Below are 25,920 nucleotides of genomic sequence, written 5' to 3'. Positions count from 1 at the left end.
ATGTGAATCTACCAAGAAAAATTGTACAACCATGAACGAAGAATTTTGTATTTATGTTGTTTAATACATTAACATTTGAACTACAATCTGTTTGTGTTCTGAATTCTGACTGGAACAAACATGGTTACCCATGTTCGTTCCATTTCAGAATACAAGAAGGGTCAGAAGTCTGACTGGAACAAACATGGTTACCCAAATTCGTTCCATTTCAGAATACAAGAAGGGTCAAAAGTCTGACTGGAACAAACATGGCTACCCATGTTCGTTCCATTTCAGAATGCAAGAAGGGAAAGAAGTCTGACTGGAACAAACATGATCACCCATGTTCGTTCCATTTCAGAGTACAATATTTACATAATTGTAATTAAACTTTTCTTCTATGATAAAAATAAATAAGTTATCCAGCCGATAAATGTAAGCACAAATATCTATACAATAATCATAGTCAATTAAAAATACCTATATTCTTAACGATCCTTCAGCTGCAACAAATAAGCAAATCCGTGCGTCACTGGATTGGGAGTCCTTTTGTCGCTGGATGAGGAGTTCCTATGTCGTAAAGAACACTCGAAAAAAAAGAAAACAAAAACAAAAAGATTCCAAACGTCTATTACCGGGGAGTTCGAACGTCGATTGCCTGGGAGTCCACTCGTCGTTTAACTGGAAGTCTTTTCGTCGCTGAGTACTGGTCGAGTATTCTGCTAATTGGGTTCAGCAACATTTTGTTGTGTGTCCAAATGTCGGGAACCACTAGTCCTAAAGTCGAAGGGCAGATGTCCTGGCGTCGTGTGCCAGATGTCCAAGTGTCGGAAACCTGCAACCAAAAGTCGTTTACCCTGGAGTCCTTTTGGTAACTCGCCCAAAAGAGTGCATGCCGAAAATAACTAATATCTCGTTAAAGGTTAATTTTCAATATAGGGACATTTGCTAAGTCAATAATTATTTTTTAAAATTAAATTTAATAAAAAATAGAAAAAAATTACATGGCCGACATAGGAATTGTCGAAGAAGCCCGTCCTCAAGTTATAGTAGTCCATGGATTTTACCTATGAAGAAATCAAGGCCTACTTAATGCTTAAGGCCTGAAAACTTGTATACCTCCTATGGCGGTGACGCGTTACCTGGCAACAACCAATCAGAGGAAAAACAAGGGTTACGACGACACCATCTGGCGCTCGCTACTACTACTGCTTCGAAAACCTAAATACAAGATTAAGCAAAAACAGGGTTTACTTGTATTTTTTAATTAACAGTATCTTAGAATCCTTAATTTTTAGTTAAATAATTCCAGTAAGTGTAGAAAATCACCTCTTTGAAAAAGATTTGTGTCCACTAAGTAATATTTTCATCATTACATTTCACCATTTCAATTAAACTTGCATTGGTATTGGGATGGTGGATAAGGACTCCGTCTAAAGACTTATGGGTCAATCCGCGCGGATTTGACAAATCCGATGCGCGACCAAAACTCGGATTTCGTTAAAAAATTTGGTAAGTGAATCAATAAATATGTTTAAAATTTATTGGCCAAAGGATTTTTTTGCGCAATTAGGGAAAAGACAAAATGAAAATCAGATTTTTTCATTTTGCCGTAACTTAGAATTTTTTCCGCGTTTTCATTTTTATTTATTTAAGACTAGTTTTTATTTCTCTATTGATTTTTGAATAAGTACGTCTTATTCAGTTTTTCATGCTCTTTTTAATGGTATTTTTTTTTCAAAATTTTTAAATTTAATTACGTTATTTAACTTTTAAATGTTCAGAGTGTGTCTTACAAAAGTAGACCTGAACAGATTCGCTTCTGAGATTTATTTTTAATTTTTGCACTAAAAAAAAGAGGACATATCATAGTATATGCTCTATTTTTTTGGCTAGGGTTAAATTCTCCATAGTGCCGATTTAATTGTTTGAAATCTCCCTATTTTGATGTAAAATATTGGCTTCGGCGGCCATTTTCACTCATCCCTTTACCCTGTCTCCCCTTTTTGACCTTGACTACCCCAGGCGGTCTTGTCGGATTGGTCAAAAAGGGGAACAAGAAGAAAATTTTTCATTAACATGATAATAAAACTTATATGTTTTTATCATACTACTTTTTTCTTTTTAACAACTCAATTGACATACTGCTGTCAAACTAGCACACTTTTCATTTCAAAAGTTGGAATTCCTTTTGTTTTATCTTTATTCATGTGTTTATGTAACTATAAAAAGTGTTAAAGTTTTTTGGGGGTATTTTTTAACGAGGCTATAATTGCGAGCGCCTGATGGTGTCTTCGTAGCCCTTGTTTTTCTAGGGAACGCCTACCCGCCATAGGAGGTATATTTGAGTTTACAGGCCTTAAGCATTAAGTAGGCATTGGAGGAAATATGCTGGACGCATTCACCAAATTTCATTTATTTGTGATTGTGAAGGACTCCCAGCTATAAGAGAGGGTAATTGACATTTTACAAACTACTGGTTTCATTTTCTTTGGTTCCCACCATGGTGGTTCCCACATCCACAGTGTCAAGCCATTCAGTTACACAGCAGAATATTGAAACAAAGAAATTCCTGTAAATTAGGAATGTGTTCACATCATGTCACTTCTATTAATGGTACTAGGGGCCCTCACTCCGTTCAGGAAGTTCCCGATAGGGTACGGCCTAGTCGCCGATTCGCCATAATATCTCGGAAATCGTTTGCTCTTCCGGCAAAACAGACTCCGTATACATGTCCCATGAAGCGTGCGGTGATCATCCCCACCTTCATCCCGCCTTCCCACTTTTGTCAAAATCGGCCAAAAATGACATCTCTTGAATGCGTCTCACCGAAACCAGCTTCCATGAACACTTCGGCGCAAACGATTCGGATTGACAAACCGCGCGAAGAAGCCATACGCTAAGTGGACTCAATTAAATCCGGCCTCGAAGTACCTGTATTATTTTCATTTATGATGACAGGCAATATAGTCTAATACATGCAACAACAACAAAAAAGAAGGTTAATACCTTGTCTGAGAAGTAGAGTATTCCAAGTGAGATTTAAATCGTTAGTCGTTCTATCAGCCATTTTGACAAACGTATCGCCAATAATTTGACGTTTTTCTTCCGGATTGGAAATCCGACACAACGACAAAGTTTGGCGACGATGCACGTTGGTGGAAGCATGGTAGAAAGTCAAACTTGCTCTAACAACTCAAAACCATTGGAGGCATAAAATCTGATCGCTGGTATGAAGAAAAAACGAGAAGCCACTGTCTGTAAAAGAACTCGGTCATAGAATAAAAATTATAAACCGTAGATTTTGAGATGTGACAGGGAGATGTATCCCTTAATCTCATATCAAACGCGCAAATAATGAGATTCTGAACGATCCGGAGAAGTATCTTTTAAGTTACCCGATGATGTTGCTCGCGTTTCTCCAATGTGAAACCTTGCATAACTTCTTGTTCGACAACTGTGAATTGCAACATTTTTCGTCCTGTAATTTTTACACCATCCATCAAGATCAATGTTTCGCACTCAATGGAAAGGAATCCAACATGCCGTTTTCAGTCAAATCCGCTTCAGGATGGAACTAGACTCCGATAAAACGGCGTTCAGTATCAGCAATGGCGGAAGTAATATCATGGTATAATAGTTTAAAGGTACGTCTACTGCTTAAGGATTCCCCCTCCGCCAAAGTGTCGTCGTTTTCAGGAACGTAGGCGGCAGCACTTGTTCATCGAAGTCGAACTTACATGGAAGGTATAGGGAAAAGTGGGGTTTTTCGCATTTTTGGGGAATATGTAATTGAGTTATAGCCTTCAAATATTTTTATTTTTATAGAAAAAAAAATTAGAAGTGCTGTCCATTTTGCCAAAATGTCTTAATCCTAAAGGGGAAAATTCTAGAATTTTTTGAAAAGGCTAGAAAGGGAAGGAAATTTGGCGCTTTGCCATAAAAAAAAAAGCTGTTTAGCAGTTTTTTTTTACTTGTCAAGTCTGTTAGCAAGTGTTTTTTTTTGTCCTGTCACTGGTGTTTCTTATTGCTTTTTGAAATACTCGAGGAATTAAAATCTCGAAGACTTGTTTAAAATGTAGTGTATTCAAATTAGGACAGAAGGTAATAAATTACAGGTACAAAACAGAGTGCACTAATTAATGACTTTGGCTTCTATAAAGATTTAGTAAACACAATGTCACGGTTTATTTATTACTTCATTATAAAAACAAAAACTTCCAATAAGGAAAGCGTATGCATGCAATCAAAATAGGAAAATATGAAAGCTAAATTGAGTTATTCTAATGAAAGTGTTTAACAAGCGGTACATATAGTAAATATCAGTCAATGTCAATATCAGAAAAAAGTATCTACCTCACGATAAGAAAAAATGATATTTGCATGCATACGAAAAATATAATAAATTATCTAAGTCGGAACCTGTGGTGGAAGAGTGTTGAGGTATTCATGGAACATATCCTCTGATGTCACTGACAGTTTAGTGCGCAGCTCAGTAAGCTCGTATTTCACCCTCTGAAAATACATTTTTAATACTTTAGTCATACAATGTAAAAACGTTGTAGGAAACAGATTACCTTCAGAATTGTCGATTTGCGTGTGGATGTTCTTACAGCCTTTGCTCTAGCAGTCTTTAGTCTTGAAACAAGTTACTTTTCGGGATTTCTGTCAGGGTAGCCTGAGTTGCAATTAGGGACACAACACCTATTTGGCATTGTGTAAAATCTATAAAGGTTCAAAGGGGTGCCACAATTTTAAAAAGGAATATAATTATTGGAAATTAAATTACCTAAATCCTTCTTTTTAGACGAGAGAATTCAAAAAAACACCCCAGTGACGCGAAAAAACTTGACAAGTAAAAATAAACCCTGCTAAACAGCATTCTTTTTTATGGCAAAGCGCCAAATTTCCTTCCCTTTCTAGCCTTTTCAAAAAAATTCTAGAATTTTCCCCTGTAGGATTAAGACATTTTGGCAAAATGGACAGCACTTCTAATTTTTTTTTCTATAAAAATAAAAATATTTGAAGGCTATAACTTAATTACATATTCCCCAAAAATGCGAAAAACCCCACTTTTCCCTATACCTTCCATGTAAGTTCGACTTCAATGAACAAGTGCTGCCACCTACGTTCTGAAAACGACGACACTTTGGCCGGATAGGAGTAGACGTACCTCTAAACTATTATACCATGGTAATATGACGCGAAGATTTTGCGACGCAACGCAACCCTTCTGCAACCTTATCGACGCTGTCACCATGGATCAGCAACACCACTTGCCCTGAGTCTCTCAGCCTTTAAGCAACGGGCACTCTGTTTTGTTATTTTATGGCATAATTTTTATTTTTGACATGTTGAATACTGCTGTGAAATAATTTGAATAATAAAAATTTGATATAAAACAGAATTGGTTACCTTACTCCCTGTTGAGTAATTGGATGCATAACAAATTCCCGACGGTGGAAGACCGCAAGTAATAAAGATTGCTGGGTCGTATTGTGGGGCATCTCGCTGCGTAAACTGGGATGCCCCACTGGGACCTGTTCAAAATAAGTAATGTAAAATTCATATTTGACTCAACTCAGCCATTTCGTTAACTTGACCCTAAACATATGTATACACTTCATGTTTTCAAAATTTAAGTTTAATAATAAAATTAAGCAAAACATCTAGCTAAAAAATGTCTGATTTGTTTTGGGTTTCAATGTTTGCCTCCCGAAATTATAATTTCTTTATTGCCTTGTTGAAGCAGAAGGAAAGCTGGGGTTTCGAGGGCTTGAATATCAAATTCCACACATTGTTCTCTGACTCTGCAATCAATAAACTAAAATATAAATTTTTTAATTAATCAACTTTTCATATCATCTATCAACCATCCTGTCTGGATGGGTGTCTGTCTGAGAAGTTTAAGATTGTGGAATCAATCTTCACTTGTGAAAATAATTGATCTAAAGTAACAGGTCATATGTCATTTCATTTTACCAATTTACCAAACTAGTAACGAGAAACAAATGTATAGTTCTCCAGCTTTAGGTTTTTCCTGCAAATTTAAGAATACCAAAAAAGTCACTTAACTAAGATAATTACACATTCGGAACGCCGTTTGATCCACTTTTTATTTTTATTTTTTTTTACTTCTAGGTGCCACTGGCCATGGCTGGTTGCCACTGGTTACAGTTTACGGGCCGCCTGTTTGACCCACTTTTTAATAGACAACTCTTTTTCGATGGTTGTCCGTTTATTTTGCAAATAAATGGATAACTTGCATAGCCATCTAGCGGTCAAAATCGTCACTTGAAGGTGGGATTTGAATAGATGACGCCTTTAATGGAGGAGTAGTCTACCTAACTATTGTTGATCGATTGTTAGGTCGATTTCGATCGCCATTGTACAGATAATGGCGTCGCGCATTGGAAGTATATGCGTTTGTGAATTTCGATGAGTGTTGCACACCTTGGAGGTCTCGTTGGTAATCGTATTGATAATAAAGGTATGTAAGGCAATTAGTTATGAAATAATTTCTCACTTTGTTCTTAGACTCGCCAGTTGAAGATACGTGTGCACAGTGTTAGTGCTTAGGTGCCTCGAGAGGAAATTGCAGAACATAGCCAAGGTATAGAATAGATGGTAGGCGTAATCGAGAGGGCGCATATGGACCAAAAAATGATATTTCGTAAATGGCAACGTTTAGGTCGAATGGGGCAGATTTAACATGGGTTTATATGGGACTACCACAAATTAATTCATTCAACTTTTAGAAAAAAAATTATTTTTCGAAAATAAAATCTGATTCAAATGTAGAATTTGTTTCTTCATACAGCTCATTTTATTTTAAAAGTGTTACAATTTTTTAATAATTACTAAAAATTTTAGATAGGAAAAAGCCTAATTAGGCGACAGCAGCACATTTTGTGACGCTATTGCCGCTTTAAAGGATTTTTAAAAAAGGGGCGGTCCTTTGACATTTATTTTTTTATGCTTTGAAAGCTTGTCAAATTGCGGGACTTGTGTGGAGGTAAAATTTGGAAGTAACAAACAAAAAAAATTCAAGCCAGTGTCCGCCAGTGGTATTTGTATCAGAGAAAGTATGCAGGGACACAGTTTACCAACTCTGTGGATACCTGCTTTACACTCGTAGAAGACTCTTGAAGTGTAATATCTGTTTGGCTAGTTTACAAACAAAGAGAGAGCTACTTCCTGATGATTTTTACCATCAGGGTCTTACAGACATCAAGACTAAAGGTGGCCTTACATATTGCACCCCAGAGATGTTTAATTTTTTTTCTTGCAGTAGAGGTTATTTACAGGGAACAGGTTAATCGTAGTAATCCCAATGTACGCAGTTGGTTTGATATTATAATGAGTAAGATATCCGATGGAAACCTTAAAACTAATTTCTGTTGCAGCGAAGAACATAAAATTGAATTTATTCCTATGCTTGTTCTTGAATATTTTGTAGTTCGTAACCACTTTGAAACTAAAACATGGAAGATGAACGATACCAACTATGCAAAAGCAAAGTCCTTAAAAAAAGGGCAAAGATGGTGAAGTAGTATTGCAATATCAAAATTCCTAAGTGAAACTTTAAAAATGTGTTGCTGATACAATTATTTATTATTGAAAATGCCGTTTGTGAAGTTCATAAAATACACAGATTCAAAAGTTACTTGTACAATACTAAAATTTTTAATACCGCGTTGTTTAAAACAAAACCTAGAAAGAACGATGAAATAGAAAATGATTAAAAGGTAAAATAATAAATGTATAATAACCATGTCCTTACCTGTAATAATAATAAATTTGTAAACAAAAGCTGGCACAAGCAGAATACCGAAAACGCTGTTGGACACATTACAGTTCCGCAGTTTGGTTCCGCAATTTGACAAGCTTTTGAAGCATAAAATAAACAAGTCAAAGGACCGCCCCTTTTTTAAAAATCTACTAGTGCCACAAAATGTACTGCTGTCGCCTAAGTCTACCTAGGCTTTTTTATTATTTTTTATAATTATTTAGAAATAAAAAAATCATTTAAATAAAATGAGCTGTATGAAGAAAACAATTCTACATATGAATCAGATTTTATTTTAGTAAAATTATTTATTTACCATTTTTAATTAATTATTTTATCCATTAAAGATGGATTTATTAATTCGCGGTAGTCCCATATAAACCCATGTAAAATCTGCCCCATTCGACCTAAACGTTGCCATTGACGGAATATCAATATCTGGTCCAGATTTTTGTGGGAAGGGCTACAGGAGTACGCCTACCATGCTATTATACCATGACATAGCCATACAGGTAAAAGTCAGAAGTTTTCTTGTTTTTGTTTCACATGTTTCATTGCAATTTGATTTTGTATTGTTCATGCAGTATGGTGTCCTTCAACAATGTTCAACCATGGAATAAGTCACATGTGGCTGAGACAAACAAATGATGCTTTTGCATTTTGAATGTTTAAATTTTTATAATTGTATTTCATACAAGCTTCTGGCCTGCGTCAGCCAATAGGGTCCAGCAATCGCACGGTTCGCTTTGACTGTGTAGTATAACCTACATCTTTCCTAACTGAAAATGTTTGGCTATGTTAAAGCTTCAACAGTATGTACAATTTTGTTAATTTATTTTTATTTTTATTGTTTTTTTCAGGTGCTGGAACAAATTTTTGTGTGGAGGTGAAGCTTCAATTTGGGACGTGATTTGTCTACTGTTGGTTGAGATGGCAAAAAAGCATGGATTGGTAAGAATCGTATAATAATTGTTAATATTTCAACTCTGGTTATTTTGTCTATTGGCTTATATAGGATCAACATTTTATTCCGCATTCATCTTTGGAATCCTGGTGTGCTCATAGTTGTAGCGGAACATTCTCATCTGTTCAGGTCACAAATAACGTACGAGAAATCTATCATCCACATGAAACGTGGAGCCTATTCTGGCTCACCGATTTGTTCTCTGTGCGTTCGAAATTGTCACCCTTCCAGAGATTATTGTCCGCGTCCGAGAAAGTTGTACGACGATGGTACCTGAATCACTTGCTTAACTGACGAGCCAAAAATTACGAGCCAATGACCAACCCAGTGGAATCCTGGATACTTAATCATACGTGGTCAACACAGTTTCAAGTAGTCAGCCCACCCTGATGGTAAATTGGTGAAATGAAACCAAACATGACCTATTCCTTTAGTTCGACATTTTTGGATTGCAAAGAGGTTTCACATAGGAGAAACGTGAGCAGCAGTGTAACGATTACATCCGGAGCGAATTCGGATGATTCATGGTTTGTGATTGTTTACATAGACGGAACCCCCAGTGAAGTTTAAGTGAACACAGGAGCAAAGTGTAACGTATTACCAAAGCAAGTTTTTGGCAAAATAGTAAGGATTAATCAGTTGAAACCAGGTCCAAGAGTTACCGCATACAATAGGCAGCCAGTAAACGTGGTGGGACAACAACTTGATGTAGGGTTTAACAATATTTTCTATAATATCAGTTGTGTCGTGGCTGATGACGTTGATGTTCTGGTATTGAGACTTCCTTCGTGTAAGGTCCTCTATGTAGTCAAGTTAATGGATTCATTATAAACCACGAAAGCGAAAAGTGAACCTTTTACTCATCAAGGAACATCAGTGACTAATTTAGTTAACAAATACGAGTCAGTTTCAAAGGAATTAAGTTAAAAGGAATTAAGGTGAAAAGTGAACCTTTTACTCATCAAGGAACATCAGTGACTAATTTAGTTAACAAATACGAGTCAGTTTCAAAGAAATTCGCAGACTTCCGGTTGAACATCGCATTCAAATTAAACAATCAGCTGTTCCGGTAGTGCGCCCAGCTCGTTGGATACCATTCAAACTTATAGGACCAGTTTTAAACGAGTTAAGTGAAATGGAACAACTTGGTTTAATTGTGAAAGTAAGCGACCCTACCGACTGGGTCAGTCCTATGGTCGTGGCAAGGAAGTCTAACGGTGACATCAGAAATTCTCTAGATCCAGCGGATCTCAATGTTGCAATCAAGCGACCACATTATCAGGGTCCATCTGCACAAGAAATTTTCGCCCGAATTGTAAAGGTAAAATACTTTTTGATCTTGGATGCAACGGCAGGATTTTTTTCAAGTTTCCTTAGCTACCGAATCAACATCACTGGCTTCAATGGCTAAACCTTTTGAATGGTACACGTTTCTACGACTGCCATTTTGATTGCCGTTAAGTCCCGAAGCCTATCAACAAATTATGGTTGTTCTGTTTGGTAATTTTCTCGGCGTGGAAGTTTATTTCGACGATTTCTTTGAGTGGGGTGAAACCATTGAAGAACATAACTCACGATTGGAAGCTTTTTAAAGCACTGTATTAAAGTGAATTTAAGACTCAACAAGAAAAAGTGCAAGTTCTTTCAGCCGGAACTAAGATATATTGGACAAATCATTGGGAATTAAACTCTTAAACCGGATCCGGAAAAGATTTCAGTGATTATGTCGTTTAAACGTCTTGAGTGTAAACATGACATTCAACGCTTTCTCATCATGGTAAATTATCTGGCTAAGTTCTGTAGCAGCTTGTCCAAAATAGTGGCTCACTTACGATTGCTATTAAAGTCCAAGGTTGGGTGTCAGTGGGACGCGAATTCAGATCAAATTTTTTAAAAGTGAAAAACGTTATGGCTAACCTTCCACTGTTGCTTTTATTCGATCCAGCACTTCCAGTACTCTTGTCAGTATATGGGTGTTGGACAGGGCTTCCACTCAGAAAATTGTCTTGTAGCCTCCAACGATGCCAGATATAGCCTGTCATAGCCAAACCTGCTACAGTGCCGGTCCACTTATAGAACCGGCCTGTGCGCGGTTCTATAACTGAATGGTTTTATAACCAAGCACCTGATCTTAGTGCCACCTATCGTCGGTTCTTTCATCCCTCAAACTTTTCCGGTCTTAGAATGTAAGGGCACATAGCAGAGTGGTAATGCTGTTCGCTATCGATCTAGAGTCCCGTGTTCAAAACCGCTGCTATGACTAACTTAAAAAGGGTGTTAATATATGTGTAATATTGTAACGAGTTATCGCCGATGGGTTCGGTGAATCAATAAGGTGTATTCAGTCACTTCAACACTTAAGCACTACACAAAGTAAACATAACTGTTCTATCTAACTACTGGGCCCAAAGGTCTACACTACAGTCCCATTTATAGTCTTACAGGCGTGGGAAAGGGTCAGTCGATGAATCCAAATGCATCAGCAATCGGATGACACTCGAATGACACTTCCGTCGGTCGTTTGTCTATCCGTTACAGTTATAACGGATGGCGAGAGTTCTCTTACAACGATGCGTGAACGCTACATCCCCCCCTTCAGCCTGCGACTCGTCCCGATCGCACTATTACGACGAAAAACAAGGAGAAAAATAAACATAAACCCCAAAACATAAGAGACACGAGCAATTTTCGGCCAAAAAAAAAAATCAGTGCAAAGAAACAATTTTTAGCCAAAAGTTAGTGAAAACAAATGAATGCAAAATTCAATGTAAACAAAGTCACAACAAATGCTAGAAGGGTTACTGGTAGAACCAATGGACATTAATGCAAAACATTAAAAAAAAATCAAATTACCAATAAAACAAGCGTGAAACAAAATAACAGCTACAAATAGCTATTGAGAAGAAAAAGAAAAGTTACACAAGAAACACCAAAATAATTTCAGCAATTCGAATAATTCCTTACAGAATAGGGGAGAGAGAGAGAGAAAAACAAAAACAAATACAACGGGTCGGGTAACGGTTATAAACGCTCTTCCACCTCGGCCTCATGAATAGTCAATCGACCTTCCAATTCGACTATGCGTTGAGTCAAGGCTTTTATGGTTGCCCCGGTTTGACGTAAATAAACGAACAGACTTGCTCCCAAACCAAAGAATAAAATCGCTATAACTGCTACCAATTCGAACGGGTACCGAACTGTTTCGGGTTGCCCCGCGCCCCGTCTAGCTTTCTCTTCTTCCTCAATGATACGCAGATGTTCCCCCATGAGGGCTACGCGACCTTGAATCATCGCACGGCGCGTCAGTATCGGCTGGCTTTTCTGGGTTCTTGTCCCCCCTCCCTTTCTAGTATAGTCTCACTAGCCTCAGGCGCTTTCAAAACTTGCCCTACTTTTTCAAGCTCAGTGAGTGACGGCAGTGACGCGTTGTTCAGTGTATACTTGACATTCTTCCTGAAGCTTGCCTGAAAAATCCAATTATCCAGGTGTGCAGTACACGACATTGGAACTTCAAAGACATCAAAAGGTTTTCTTCTAATTAAAGTGTTAACCTTTTCACGACTTTGCGGGCAAGTTATTGTTATTGTTGTATCTTCAGTAGTTGAATAACCCCACCTCCTATGGCCTAGATATACAGTTTGTTGGCCAAGCCAAGGTGACACATGAGTCGTGCACTGGGTGCGACTACGGGCCTCGTCCTTAACAAACAAAGACATTGCACACCCGGGTTCCCTGTGTTTCCGATTAATAGCGCTACTTATCGGACAAATTAAAGCCGGTGACATTAAACAACGAAATGCATCGTCTGCTGATAACTCTACAAAGGCTTGTCTATCAGTTGCTACGGAGAGAAATGGTGGAAGAGGATAAAATTGTGCACCTTGTGTGGCATTTTCTATAGGGCGCGGCAAACTAATTACTTTATAGAGTGTAAAACGAAAAGGAAACTCAAAAACAGGTAAATGAATAAAAATTCTAAGACCATTATTAACCGCAGCCACGACTACTTTAGCTTCAGTGTACACTTTCCAGACATCGCCCTTCTGGATGGATGGACTCAAGGACCATCCTGACGGCAGCACAGATTTAATTTCTTTCAGGGCGGCTTGAACTTGCAGCGGGGGAAAAAGGGTAGCTGGTAGACGTTCCATAGCCATAACAGCCAATCCAACGGCAAAGTTATCCAACACCTCTTCGATCCATCCCACGGCGGACCCAATTTGACGGAACGCATCTCCAACTTTCGTGGTAGCAATCCATTGCCTTTCGATCTCTTTCACCACCCCGTCCATTTTGTTGTCCATTTTCCAGGCCTCTCGTTCAATTTTTGCAAAAGCAATCTGTAGCTCGGCTACGGCGTCGCCACTTGCCTTAGTCTCCCACAGCGTCTCGTTAATGAGAGAAGCATGAACTTCCAGGGCATGCACAATGGATGTTGTCTCCGTCGAAAGCTTATTGATCCGGCCGTTCACGTGTTCGAGATCTTCTTGGGTAGAGACCCCGAAAAGCCAGTTAAGAAGTCGACCTCCTCCATCCACTAGGCCACGTTTCACTCTGGAGTCTTGCACACCGACGGCTGTTTTTAGTTCATTCCAGCGCTGATGAACCTTCCGCAATTTCAACAATTCTTCTTGTGCCCGTTCTTTCACATGTTGTTGCAATGCCTGTTTAAACTGTGATTTAACTCCGGCGTAGTGATCGGACATGGCATTCACTCGAATGTCTAACCACTCGTATAACGATTTTACCACTTGGTCCACTGGATCAAACGTAAAATCTGTCACTACGACCCACTCCGAGTCGGAAAAGGCTAAGTCTCCTTCCGACTTGAAGATCACCCCTTGATAGGCGACGATCTCGCTGGCAGCTACCGGACCCGGACCAGACATTACGGTAAGCAAAAACATCAACGGGAAAGCAAGTAAGAATGTTTTCCTCGGTGCCCGTATTCTCGTAGAGCGTCGAAGGCCGACGCCTTCGGGCGCGATGGCTGTAGCATGTGACGGCCCATCACGTGCAGCTGGAGGGTCAGCCGGAGAGTTCCGGTTTACTCCTCTCGGTTCAGGTCCACGGACTCCTGATGAGTTCCCAACGGCAGCTTCTCGCTCCGGCGGCGGAATGCTAACGCAATCGACGAACGGTTTCATACGTTCCACATGAACGATTTCAGTTTTAACCGTTCGTCCCAGCCGCAGCTCGTAGTTACTAGGAGTGGTCTGTCGTACGACCGTGTACGGTCCCAACCAACGATGCAAAAGCTTCTCAGATTTTCCTACCTTTCTGATAGGCTTGTAGATCAGTACCTCTTCTCCAGGTAGATATGTCGTCGCCTCCCTCCGGCCCTCGTCGTAAACTTTTTTCTGCTTCCGCTGCACAGCAGCAGCGCGAGCCTGCACTTCCAATCGGGCCTGTTGAAGACGTTCCACCGCCCATTCGGACGGATCCCGGTTAGGTGGAGGTACCAAATTCGGATCCGCGTTCAGAGCGCCATCGATGGGGAGAACAGCTTCCCTTCCATACACCAGGTAGAATGGAGTTCGTCCCGTACTTTCATGACGACTGGTGTTGTAAGCGAACGTTACGAAAGGTAACGACTCGTCCCAATCCTTATGGTCGGAGCTAACATACATGGACAGCATGTCAGCTAGGGTGTGGTTCAACCTTTCCCCCAAACCATTTGCCTGGGGACGATAAGCCGTTGTCGTACGATGGTTCGTCTCCAGGGCCTGCAACACCTTTTGAGTTACCTCAGCGGTGAAGCAACGTCCCTGGTCGGTCGTCAACTGGCGTGGAGCTCCATGTCTTAACAACACAAATTTCACCAAGAAATCTGCTACCTCCGACGCATCTGCTGAAGGTAGAGCTCGAGTCTCCGCCCACTTGGTGACGTAATCTACGGCTACCACAATACTTTTATTCCCACTCTTGGACAGTGGAAAAGGTCCCAGAATATCCATTCCCAGTCTCTCGAATGGACGTTCACTTCTTTGAATTTCCATAAACCCCGCTGGTCGCTGGTAGACTGGTTTTCGGGACTGGCACTCCCGACACGCCCGCACAAAATTACGCACATCCTCGGCCAAGGCCCACCAGTAGTATCTACCCCTCACTTTGTCAAGAGTACGAGTGACACCTAGGTGGCCGGCGGTAATGTCATGATGGCAAGAGCGCATTACCTCGTTTTTAAAGGATTGAGGCACACATAGCCTTAGTAGGAGGCCGTCGTCAACGACCTTGGTCTGGAACAGCAGACCGTCCTTAAGGCGATACTGGCTGTATTTTCTTCCTTTCTCCAGACCCGCGAAGACTTGGTCCCACTCCACTTGCTGCGCTTGCTGAAACTCACTCTTACTTTCAGTGTCAATACTGAAGGCAGCTAGAGTACAATACAGCTGTTCGTCGAGCTCCTGTGGTGCGTCGACCGGATAGCGGGAAAACGCATCTGCATCCGTATGAAGTCTTCCATTTCGGTGTATGATCCGTAGTAGGAATTCCTGTAGCTGTAGACTCCAGCGAGCTAAACGTCCGGCTAGATCCTTCTTGGTGAGTAACCAACACAGAGCGTGATGATCGGTCACCACCAAAGTATCCATTCCCCATATGTAAGACCGAAACTTCTTCACGGCCCAAACCAAAGCGAGACACTCTTTCTCCGTGATCGAGTAATTCGACTCACTTGGAGACAAGAGGCGACTCGCGTAGGCCAGGGGCCTCTCAATGTTATTTACGCGTTGTAGTAACACCGCTCCTAAACCGTAGTCACAGGCGTCAGGGTGTATCTCGAACGGCCTTGTAAAATCGGGATAGGCCAAAGTGGCCGCACTCACTAGCGCCTGCTTCATCAGCTCAAAGCTGACTTCTTGAGACTCTTCCCACACGAAGCAACCACCCTTTTTAAACATGTCCGTCAGGGGTTTCGCTGTGTGTGCAAACTGAGGAATGAACCGGCGATAATACGAGCAAAGCCCCACAAAGCTACGCACGCACTTCAACTGTTCACTTGGCTTACACAGGGTCGACGGAGAAGGGAAGTTTGCGACCGCATTAAGTTTTTCTGGGTCAGGCCTAACTCCATCCCCACTAATGACGTGGCCTAAAGCCTTTACTTCGCTGGCTCCAAACTGACACTTCACCAACTTAATTTTCAACCCGGCCTTCCGCAGGGCGGTCAACACTTGTCGCACTCGCACCAAGTGTTCCTCTGCATCAGCCGCGTAGATGATGATGTCGTCCAGGTAAACGAGGCAAATCGTCCATCTCAGACCAGTTAAAACCAAATCCATCATGCGTTGGAACGTCCCCGGTGCGGAGGCCAACCCGAAGGGCATAACAAGAAACTGATAAAGTCCGTCGGGGGTGACAAACGCCGTCTTGACTTTATCCTCTTCGTTTAGTGGTACCTGCCAGTACCCACTCTCCAGATCCAGCGTCGAGAAGATGCTAGCGTTCCCCATCCGAGACAGCGTCTCTTCGATCCTCGGCAACGGGTAAACATCTTTTACGGATATGGCGTTGAGGCGGCGATAGTCCACACAAAAACGCCAACTTCCATCCTTTTTCTTCACTAAGACCACCGGTGATGCCCACGGGCTAGTTGAACGCTCAATTACACTTCTGCTCAGCATTTCGTCCACTTGTTTCTGCACAATAGCCCTCTCTTTCCAAGCACTCTTGTAGGGAGACTGATGTACCGGCGTAGCAGTACCAGTATTTATGCGATGCTCTGCAATCTTGCACACCCCCAGTTCTCCCTCCTTCAACACAAAACTAGTGTCAAATTCCTCGAGTAGCTCAACCATCTTCTCCACATCAGCAGGGGGAAGCGTCGATGCTACTTGAGCCCGAAAAGCTTGACTCGGAATAGAGGTCATTCTCGGCATAGAATCTGAGTCGCTTATGGACTCAGCTGAGTCCTCCCCAACATCGTCGCCCAGTGAATCTGGCGTTTCCCCCTCATCCACTGCGACAATGGAGGGTTCCACAGCCTCCATCTGCCCCAAAACGGTTCCCTCTCTTAGATAGGCGCGCCGATTGGTTAAATTAACCATCAACACTTGTCCTAACGGTTGATCCGAAGACACCAGCACTTTACCCGCCGTCAGCCCCTTGGTTTGAGCCAGATGTTCCGAAGGTTCAATCATCCACGTTGCTTCATTGAGAGTCGTGGTTTCTATCTCCACCGGAACAATGGCTCTGGGCGGAAGCATTCTACCCGTCTTCGTGACCAATCTAGGTGCTTTCACGGTCTCCTGTTCTTCGATTACGTTCACGGGTAACTCTCCGAGCAATAATTCAGCGCCATTTGGGACGTAATTTATTTGGAGCCGCTTGAACTGGCTCAAAAAATCGTTACCGAGCAGTAACTCGATCCCTCTCATTTCCAATAGAATTACTTTTCCACTGGCCTTCATTCCTCTATGCTCGATTTCTAGCTCGAGGGCTCCTAGCGGGGGAGCTCTCTGGCCGTTTACCATGACTACAGACGGTCCGTCCCATCCCAATCGACGAGCTCCTAATTTCTCTTGCAAGCTCGGAGACGCCACCGACACCACCGCTCCGGTGTCAATCACGGCCTTGATCCTTATTCCTCGGCACACTACCTCTTCAGTTATCAGGCGGGAAGAGTCGATAAGCAGTACAGCCGTCTCTCCTGAGTCGTCTTCGTCGGCCGACACCATGTACACGGTATTCCGGTCATCTTCTTCGGAATCCCGTCGCCTAGCCTGCCAGGCCTTTCCATCTTCCTTGCGCCGATCGTTTTTCCATCTGTTTTCTCCCTCGTCTCGACGATCACTCCGCTGACCGCCCTTCCCCTCTTCTTTCGGGGCCGTACTTTTCTGGTCTTGGCCCTTCTCCGCTCTACAGAAACGAGCAATGTGCCCCGCTTTGGAACAATTATGACAGATAGGCTTCCCATCCGAAGTCCGAGATGCGAACGACACATTATTTTGAGGTCGCCCCGAGTTTCCCCGTCCGCCCTCCGGCCTGGGAGATTTTGACACGCGCTTTAACTCGGCGATCTCAGCTTTCAATTCTAACACCAGGTCTCTCAATTCGGTCCCAGCTTCCTCCTTTGGAGGAGGTAACCCCTTCATTGGTCCTAACACTCTCACAGCCCATTCTGGTCGAATAGCTAACTCCGACGCTTCCGTGTGCAGCTGCACCGCAGTCAAGAATTCCGCAGTAGTTCTCGGGCTAGTCACCCAGATCTTCTCGACAAGGGTAGGCTTCAAACCACGAAACAGATAATCCACTTTTGCCTCTTCCAACATCCCTGGGTCTACCCTCCGACACAAATCAATGACGTCGTAGAAGTATTCCACCCCTGATTCGTCTATCCCCTGCTTCCGCTGTCGTAACTTTGCCTCCTGATAGCGGCCATAGTGTTGTGGCTGAAAGGCGCGAAGAAATCTCGTTCGTAGTCCGTCCACCCCAGGCACAGCCACCACCCCTGGTGCTGCTGCCACTGCCGGTGTATCCCGCCACACCGCCGGCGCTCCCGAGCAGAGAAACCATTTCCTAGCTGCTCCATCCAGCTGCATTCCAAAATTCTCGGCCATTTCAGCTGCTCCCCAACGGTTATAGAGAGCCGTACTCTCATAACGCTCTAGCCAATCTACTGCATCCTCATCCTTCCTCCCGTAGAAGATCGGAGGAGCCCGGTACTTCAATTGGGGGGCAGGTGGTCGTTGGGCCATGACTACTGGTGACGCGGCCCGAGAACCGGCTGAACTGCCTGACGACTCACTCGCAAGCTCCTCTTCGTCTACCGACTCACTCGCAAGCTCCTCTTCGTCTACCGACTCACTCGCAAGCTCCTCTTCGTCTACCGACTCACTCGCAAGTGATGACTCTCTCGAGGATATGGGTTGGCTTCTCCAACCGTGCCAATCCGAGCCCTCCTGACTGGTGCCCTCTTCCGGCTCGGAAGTCGCTCTGAGCTCTACCGCGTCCTCTCGTAGGTCGCCGGAATCCCACTGCAGTGACTCCGTGTAATAGGCCCCTTCTATCCCCGCTTCCACCAAGTTAAGCCTACTCTCGGCCCTACTTCCTGGCGGGGGTGGATAGGTAGCGGATCGCTCCCTTGCGCCCGCCTCTTCTCCTGAGTCGTCTGGATCTACGACCGTCCGTTCTCCTAGACCGCTGTCTCTCGGTCTCCGCTGTAGCAAGAACTTCCGATAATTGCACCCCCGATTCGACCTCTCTCCAGAACTCCCAACCAGATTCCCTGATTCAGCTCCGAGGCTCGGGGCGGGTTGACTAATCGCTAGAGAGGTTTGCGTCCCAGTACTAACACAAACTTTGGTCGTAACTTCCGTTTGAGCTTCCGTTACGTTGGCCCCCCTACGTTCCCCTTACTTCACCCTCGGGTGACGCTGCAATCCTCCTTAACCGTTTACTTTGCCGCAGTGGACCAGTACTCATCTACACCCGATCATTCAGGATCGACGAACCCCCCGTAGACCTATTTTAACCCGCGTAAAACAAGACAAGATCTGCTCTCTTACCCAAGTTGTGGACGTTCAAACGAATAAGAAGCTCGGCCAGGCCTGTGGTCCTATACCCAAGCAATTTAAGGTACCAATACCCGCTGGTCACACCTTCCAAGGACCTCTCAACAGCACCTGCCTCCTAGTTTCTTACTCTCTCACTTCGTCCCCTAACAACTCAGAATCAAGCGCAATGATCTTACCTTATTTTACCAGGAAGGTCTACCCTGCATCTCCACCATGTAACGAGTTATCGCCGATGGGTTCGGTGAATCAATAAGGTGTATTCAGTCACTTCAACACTTAAGCACTACACAAAGTAAACATAACTGTTCTATCTAACTACTGGGCCCAAAGGTCTACACTACAGTCCCATTTATAGTCTTACAGGCGTGGGAAAGGGTCAGTCGATGAATCCAAATGCATCAGCAATCGGATGACACTCGAATGACACTTCCGTCGGTCGTTTGTCTATCCGTTACAGTTATAACGGATGGCGAGAGTTCTCTTACAACGATGCGTGAACGCTACAATATAGTCTATGGCTATGATATATATGGTGAGATAATAGTGTATCTTCATTGGTGGGGGACCATCCACAGAGGAAGTGGTTTGATGAACTAGAAGAACTGTTTTCATAACAGAAGGAACAAGAAATTGGAGTTGGTAGAAGGACTGGAATGGAACAAGGTGCTAGAAGATAAGAATGAATAAAGGAAGCTATTGTATTGTATTGTATTTGGTATGAATAACTTTACCGCCTATTATTATTATATTTGGTATGAATAACTTTAACGCCTATTATTATTAGTTGGGTCATTGAACCGATGTACAACATTGCCTAAAAAGATGAAAACCATTACAGTAATATTTTTTTGCGTGTTTTAAAAGGCAAAACCCGTTCATTCCCGCCATAGAAAATCGATATAGTTCATAATACGGCCAACGGTGGCGCTGAAACACGGCAAAGAAAAATCGGTTCGATAACCAAGCCGGTTCCATAGCTAGGCGGTTCTATAACTGGACCGGCACTGTATTCCAAATAGCCAAGAAAATAGCCAAAACGATAGCCAAGAAAATACACCAAAAACATTGACTGATCACAGATTTATTATTTTAATCAACTTGTTTGGCTTTCTTTGTTTCTTTGTTTCAAACGAATTATAACAAACATATTAAACATATCACATTATCACTCAATCCGATTGTGAATCTTGGATTGCTGCATTGGTTATAACCTTTTTGGCTAAATTTATTAGATTATCCAGTATTTCCACTTTCCCAGCAGTTGTTCCTTCATTTTTCAACCAATTATTAGCCTTCAACAACGCACTTACAGATTTGTCATGTAAGGCGTTGCGTACGAGAGTTTTTGTGAGTTTCATGGAACTAAAAAATCTCTCCGCAGAGGCATTGCTAAACGGCAAAGAAAGTAGGAGAGAAATACAGACTTTCAAGTTGGGGAATTGTGGCTCCCCACTGGGAAGTTTGGCAGCAAATACACGACTAAAATTCGACATCCATGTTGTAAAATTCAAAAGTAGATTGACTAGAATCAATTTCAAAGTAATCGATGGGCATATTGACATGAGATCTCCATTCTTTTTCTGCCTCAACAACATTGCAATGGTCACTAAGCAAAAGAAAACGTTTGAATAGTGAAGACAAAGATGCAGGACAAAGATTACGAACATTTTTCGGTTTCACAAGCGGAAGAATTAGGAACACATGGTCCTTAAAACTAAAGCGTTTCTGAATTTCAGAAATGGAAGTTATAAAGAATTTCTGGACTGACGCAAAAAAATAATTAATCGGGGTGAAAGAACGTTCAAATTCCTCACTGAACGCGAGTTGAAAGGTTCGATCGTAATTCATACGAATCGGATCACTTGAAGGAGCATTTTTAGCAGGAAGCTGAATTTGATGTTTAGTGAGGTACGCAAGTGCATACTTCCTAGCTTTTTCCTCGGCAGTGGCTCTCTCTTTGGGGAAAAACATAGCAAAAAACTGTTTTTCGGCCGGTTCACTTGCGCTTTTAGGTTGCCGAGCTTAGTCAAGAGCCTCGTCTGCCTTTTCGCCTCCTGATATGAGACAAAACACATTTTACGATTGATTTTTTTCAAATAGTACTTAACGCTTCAAAGAAATTATTGGAAAATATATATAGAAATTACCAATATAAATGCTTCTGAGAGGAAGAAAAGCCTCGTCATTACTTGGATTGAGAAGAAGAGCGCGTGACATCTGACTATTTACTTAGGACCCTTCGAGGTAAAAACGTCCGAGATCAAGAATGAGTTTGTTGACGTAGTCTTCTAACTCGAACAATAAAGGCTTGTTGCCTTCATAAGTAGCAGTGAACTTATTGAATTTGTCAAAAACCATAACAAGAAACTCGAGATAGCATTTCGTGAATGGGTCTTTCAAAAGCTTCAGTATCTGCCCGTTACTTTCATTCGGCTTCGAAGCGAAAGCATCAGTAAAGAATAGAATAAGAGGATTTAATTGTTCGAGAATTCGTGCTGCACATGGCTGTAAAGTTAACCAGTGAGTCAATCCGGGTATAAGTATAGAATGGATTTCCACTTGACAAAACTGTTGAAATTCAATCAAAGTATCCTTCTTCTTGTAGGCACTGAAATTGCTTGGAACCTCTCGAACAAATTCTTCAATAATTGATGGAAGCATCGCAAATGCCATGGAATAACTTAAATGACTGCTGTGACATGTACATTTCACGGTCACGAGATCAGGAATTTCTTGTTTTAATCGTTGAGAGACAGAATTGTTTTCTCCAAACATCGTGTTGCAGGTATCTGCAGACAATCCAACCATTTGAGTCTTGGGAATTTTGATTCCTTCAGTATATCGAGCAAGGCAGTAGTAAGACCTTCGGCTGTTGCATCTTTGCATCGTGCCAATTCTAGCAGTTGTGAGTTCATTTTACCGTCCCAGAATGAGATGACTAACGCCATCTTAATCTTCACGGAGATATCCGTTATAAGGAATATTTCAGTTAATAATTGAAACATACGTGTTAGTAATTTTAAAAAAACCCTGTGCTTTCATCTATGATGACGGAAAATAAAGTACGTCTTGCTCTATCAGCCAAGTGATCCGTCACAAATTTCCCAATAGCTATAATTAAAAATTGGGAAATGGAAATTTATTAATACAAAGTAAATGAATACGGACTATGATATCGTACCTTCTCGCACATAGTTTGAAGTCTTCGTTTTTCCGATGGTTGCACGAGCAAGAATAGGATTGTCGGACAATTCAGTTTTAAAAAGTTGAAGGATATGTTCAGCCGAAGAGAGGGCCAAGTTGTGTTCGGCAACAAACCAACATAATCTCTATTCCAGTGAAGTTACATTTTTATGGATTTTCTATGAATGTTGCGAGACTGTTTTGTTGCCTTTGTTTGGATAGAAACACATCCATTGCCTTCTGATGACTAGCAGATTCCATATGCACTGTGATGTTATGTTTTTTATTTTGAAGGAATACAGAACAGGCACTGCAATATGGATGATAAGATTTGTCGGCAGGATTAATCATCTTCTTGATAAGCCATCCTTTAGAATCTTTTTCTTTCAGCCATTCTACTTGAAAACTTCGACTAGAGCTGGTTTTCTGTAACAAAAATAAATAAAAAATCATCACTTTTAAAGCTTCAAAAGAAATTTCCCAGTGCTTTCGATTCCTTTTATACGTAAACGGACTAATTGCCTAGTTAATTGTATCAAATGTTATCTTTAACATGGATACTCTGTTAACAACAAAACCCTGTTAGTGTTACATCAAATCTGTGATAGAACCATTCTACATATACACAAGATATTTAAATGCGGAATTAATTCCCCAAAATGAATACCCTTTTTGTTTCCCGTTGCTTGGGCATTTTTCATTCCAAAAAGACACGACGATGCACTTCGAAAATTTAAATTTCAGGCTTTACCAGCAGTAAAAGTAGTTCAGACTTCAGGCGTTCAGCACTTCAGCTCAGCCAGAGCCAGTAGCGACTAGCGAGTAGCAGTAGCCAGTCGTCACTTGGAGGCATTGCCAAATGTACACTTTTATTTATCAAATTAAATTGGACAGTTTAAGAAAAGAAAACAAATTCATAGCGGTGTCTGCTGCTCTAATTTTTTTGTAAATTAAATTTGAAATTTCCCTTAAAATCGTTGAAATATCCATAGCCATAGCCATAGCCCGACACCTAAAAAATAGCCAATTTGGCTACATATAGCCAAAAGTGGAAGCCCTGGAGTTGGAGAAGTTCTTCTACAAAGTGGACAACCTCTTGAGTTTGCATCGCAAACACTAACTGATACTCAACGTCGGTATGCTCAAATTGAGAAAGACCTTTCAGCAGTGCTTTTCGGTCTACAGCGTTTCCATCATTATGTGTATGGACAAAAAGCATTAGTCGAAACGGATCACAAGGCTCTGCCATGCATACTTAATAATCCAATTGCCTTTTGCAGTCCACGAATCCAGCGGATGAGGTTATTATTACAAACATATGAGTTTCAGCTGGTCTACAAACCCGGAAAGGAGTTACACATCGCTGATGGTCTTAGTAGAGCCCCGGAAAGTCGTCAGTTTTTGGAACACAGCTCACAATTTGGTGATGAAAGGGTTAACATGTTGGCCTTGTCAGTGGTCTTAGCTCCGACTTCTCAAGAAAAGTTCGTTGCAGCGATCTCAACGGATTCGACCCTGCAGGCAGTGCTGTCATTGGTTCGGAACGGGTGGCCTGAACATCGAAAGAATTGCAACATCGATTGCTGACATCCGATTTGGATGTTCGACGGATGTAGTTTTTTGTGGTTCTGACCGCCCTAAATAATGCCGTCGGACATTCTAAGGATATCCAAATGGGCTTTCATTAGGCTATAAATATAACATGTGCTGGATTTCTAATCTTGAAAAAAATATGAGGCTGTGTCTAGATTCAAACTCGGGTCTACCGCACCACAGTCGAATCTTATTCAAATGTGCCAACATATATATATCTGATCAGTCATTTTCGAAAAATCCAATTGAATAGTTGTAAATCACTTCAAATCATATCACGAACAGGATTTTTTAAAAGTCAAGATAATGTCGAACTTATTAAGGTTAACCAGAAGTGTATAAATAGCAATTGAACAAGTTATGCTAAATATTTTTTAAATTTTAAACTTCAGCCTGATTTATTAAGTTTGAAGTAGTTTTTCATTATTTGGAATTAAAATCCTTTCATAAGTATGCTTGCTTCGAATGTTATTAATTGCAGAATAATATATATTTTCTTTGCTTCATTATTTAAAAGGTTAAGTTTATTTCCAATAGCTTGATTCCGTAAGCTAAACGACAAGCCTGCGCAAACAAACTCACGACTATTATATATTTTATTCATTATTTTGTAAGAAATTTGAAAATAAACCATCCCTGCCAATAGATAACTACCTACTACCCCTTTATTTTTTAATATTTTCCGTAGTAAATGCTGGACTTCAAATAAAATACGTTCCAGGGCAAAATTTTAACATGATTAAGCCCCCTCCTCCCCCTTTTGGAACAAAAAAAATTTTAACAATGAATAATGAAACTTAGTGATCGGACCCGATTAGCTCTAATTTGGTTAACCGTCCTGCACCAAAAAATGGCATTTGGGGCAGAATTGAGGTGCCACTTTTTCAGACGGGGCGTTGCGGGGAAAAAATCGAGGTTACCCTATTGCCCAAACGCCATTTTAAAAAATTGGCCGTTCTTACGGTTTTAACTAGTGGTGGCAATACTAGGTAGTATTACCTAGTTTTACCTAGTTACCTAGTATTACCTAGTTTATTTTTCTCTACTTTTACCTAGTTTTTGGTCCATTTTTATACCTAGAAATTACCTAGTAATAGTAATACCTAGTTTTTTAAAATGATTACCTAGATAATTACCTAGGTAATTTTGATTTTTATGCAGGGTTTTCAAAATAATGGCAACGATGTTTTTTTATTCATTTTTATGTGACACACTTGATATTTCTTTGTGCAGGCGGCTCAACGTTTTTTCGCGCCCACAGTCCCTCACCACGTCTAATCTCTCACAGTCTAACCATGTTTTCTTCAAGATTTTTCACTACAAATTTTAGACTAACTAACTATTACTTTGCCAATCACAGTTCACACAGAGATCTTGCTGTCTGGTTCCGATTCAGAGCATACGCAGCTCTTCCGACGAAGGAGACTTGTTGACACTCCATGTCCAGCCATGCGTTGCAATACAAGTCTCGTAGAATTAAAAATGGAGATTAAGGATTACTTGGATATATTGGACAAGGGAGAGTTCGGTGCGGAAATTGACCCATTTTCTTTCTGGAAAGAAAAGTCAGGGAGGTTTTCCAATCTGTCTGGAATAGCATTGCAATATCTGGCCATGCCAGCAACGTCTGCATCCGCAGAGCGACTTTTTTCTTGCAGCGCGCTTTCTTGCAGAGGCAAAAAAACAAACGTGTCATCAGTTTTACTAGAATCGCAAACGCTTTTCAGATTCAATAAGAAATTTGACATAAACCCTTAATCTGTTTTCTTCTTTTCAGTAATTCAAATAAGTGAATACAAAGAGATTCAAAATCGAAGTCTATGGTAATTTTTTATTTGGTATGGGTACTGCAGCTTACATTTGACTTTTTGGGAAATTAAACATTTTTGAAGAAC

At 41.4% G+C, this 25,920-nt stretch overlaps 4 long non-coding RNA genes and 1 pseudogene across 4 annotated transcripts; 2 read left to right on the top strand and 3 right to left on the bottom strand.

Annotated features, from left to right (window-relative positions):
- Positions 1–4,148: 4,148 nt before the first annotated feature.
- LOC116934880 lies at positions 4,149–6,592 on the bottom strand. The gene is made up of 4 exons (XR_006645041.1): positions 6,506–6,592; positions 5,395–5,519; positions 4,557–5,292; positions 4,149–4,494 (listed from the first exon to the last, which is right to left on the bottom strand). It is a non-coding gene; the product is annotated as an uncharacterized LOC116934880 (long non-coding RNA).
- Positions 6,323–7,645, top strand: LOC123471090. Its single transcript, XR_006645042.1, has 2 exons — positions 6,323–6,448; positions 6,517–7,645. It is a non-coding gene; the product is annotated as an uncharacterized LOC123471090 (long non-coding RNA).
- A 620-nt stretch (positions 7,646–8,265) lies between these two features.
- LOC116934881 lies at positions 8,266–9,166 on the top strand. The gene is made up of 4 exons (XR_006645043.1): positions 8,266–8,280; positions 8,353–8,555; positions 8,629–8,719; positions 8,784–9,166. It is a non-coding gene; the product is annotated as an uncharacterized LOC116934881 (long non-coding RNA).
- A 1,143-nt stretch (positions 9,167–10,309) lies between these two features.
- On the bottom strand, positions 10,310–10,823 carry LOC116920601. The gene is made up of 2 exons (XR_004392796.2): positions 10,650–10,823; positions 10,310–10,569 (listed from the first exon to the last, which is right to left on the bottom strand). It is a non-coding gene; the product is annotated as an uncharacterized LOC116920601 (long non-coding RNA).
- A 10,590-nt stretch (positions 10,824–21,413) lies between these two features.
- LOC116920582 lies at positions 21,414–22,356 on the bottom strand (annotated as a pseudogene).
- Positions 22,357–25,920: the final 3,564 nt, after the last annotated feature.

The sequence above is a fragment of the Daphnia magna genome, linkage group LG4, assembly GCF_020631705.1.
Source record: "Daphnia magna isolate NIES linkage group LG4, ASM2063170v1.1, whole genome shotgun sequence".
Lineage (NCBI taxonomy): Eukaryota > Metazoa > Arthropoda > Branchiopoda > Diplostraca > Daphniidae > Daphnia > Daphnia magna.
This window is presented reverse-complemented; position numbering and strand designations above follow the sequence as displayed.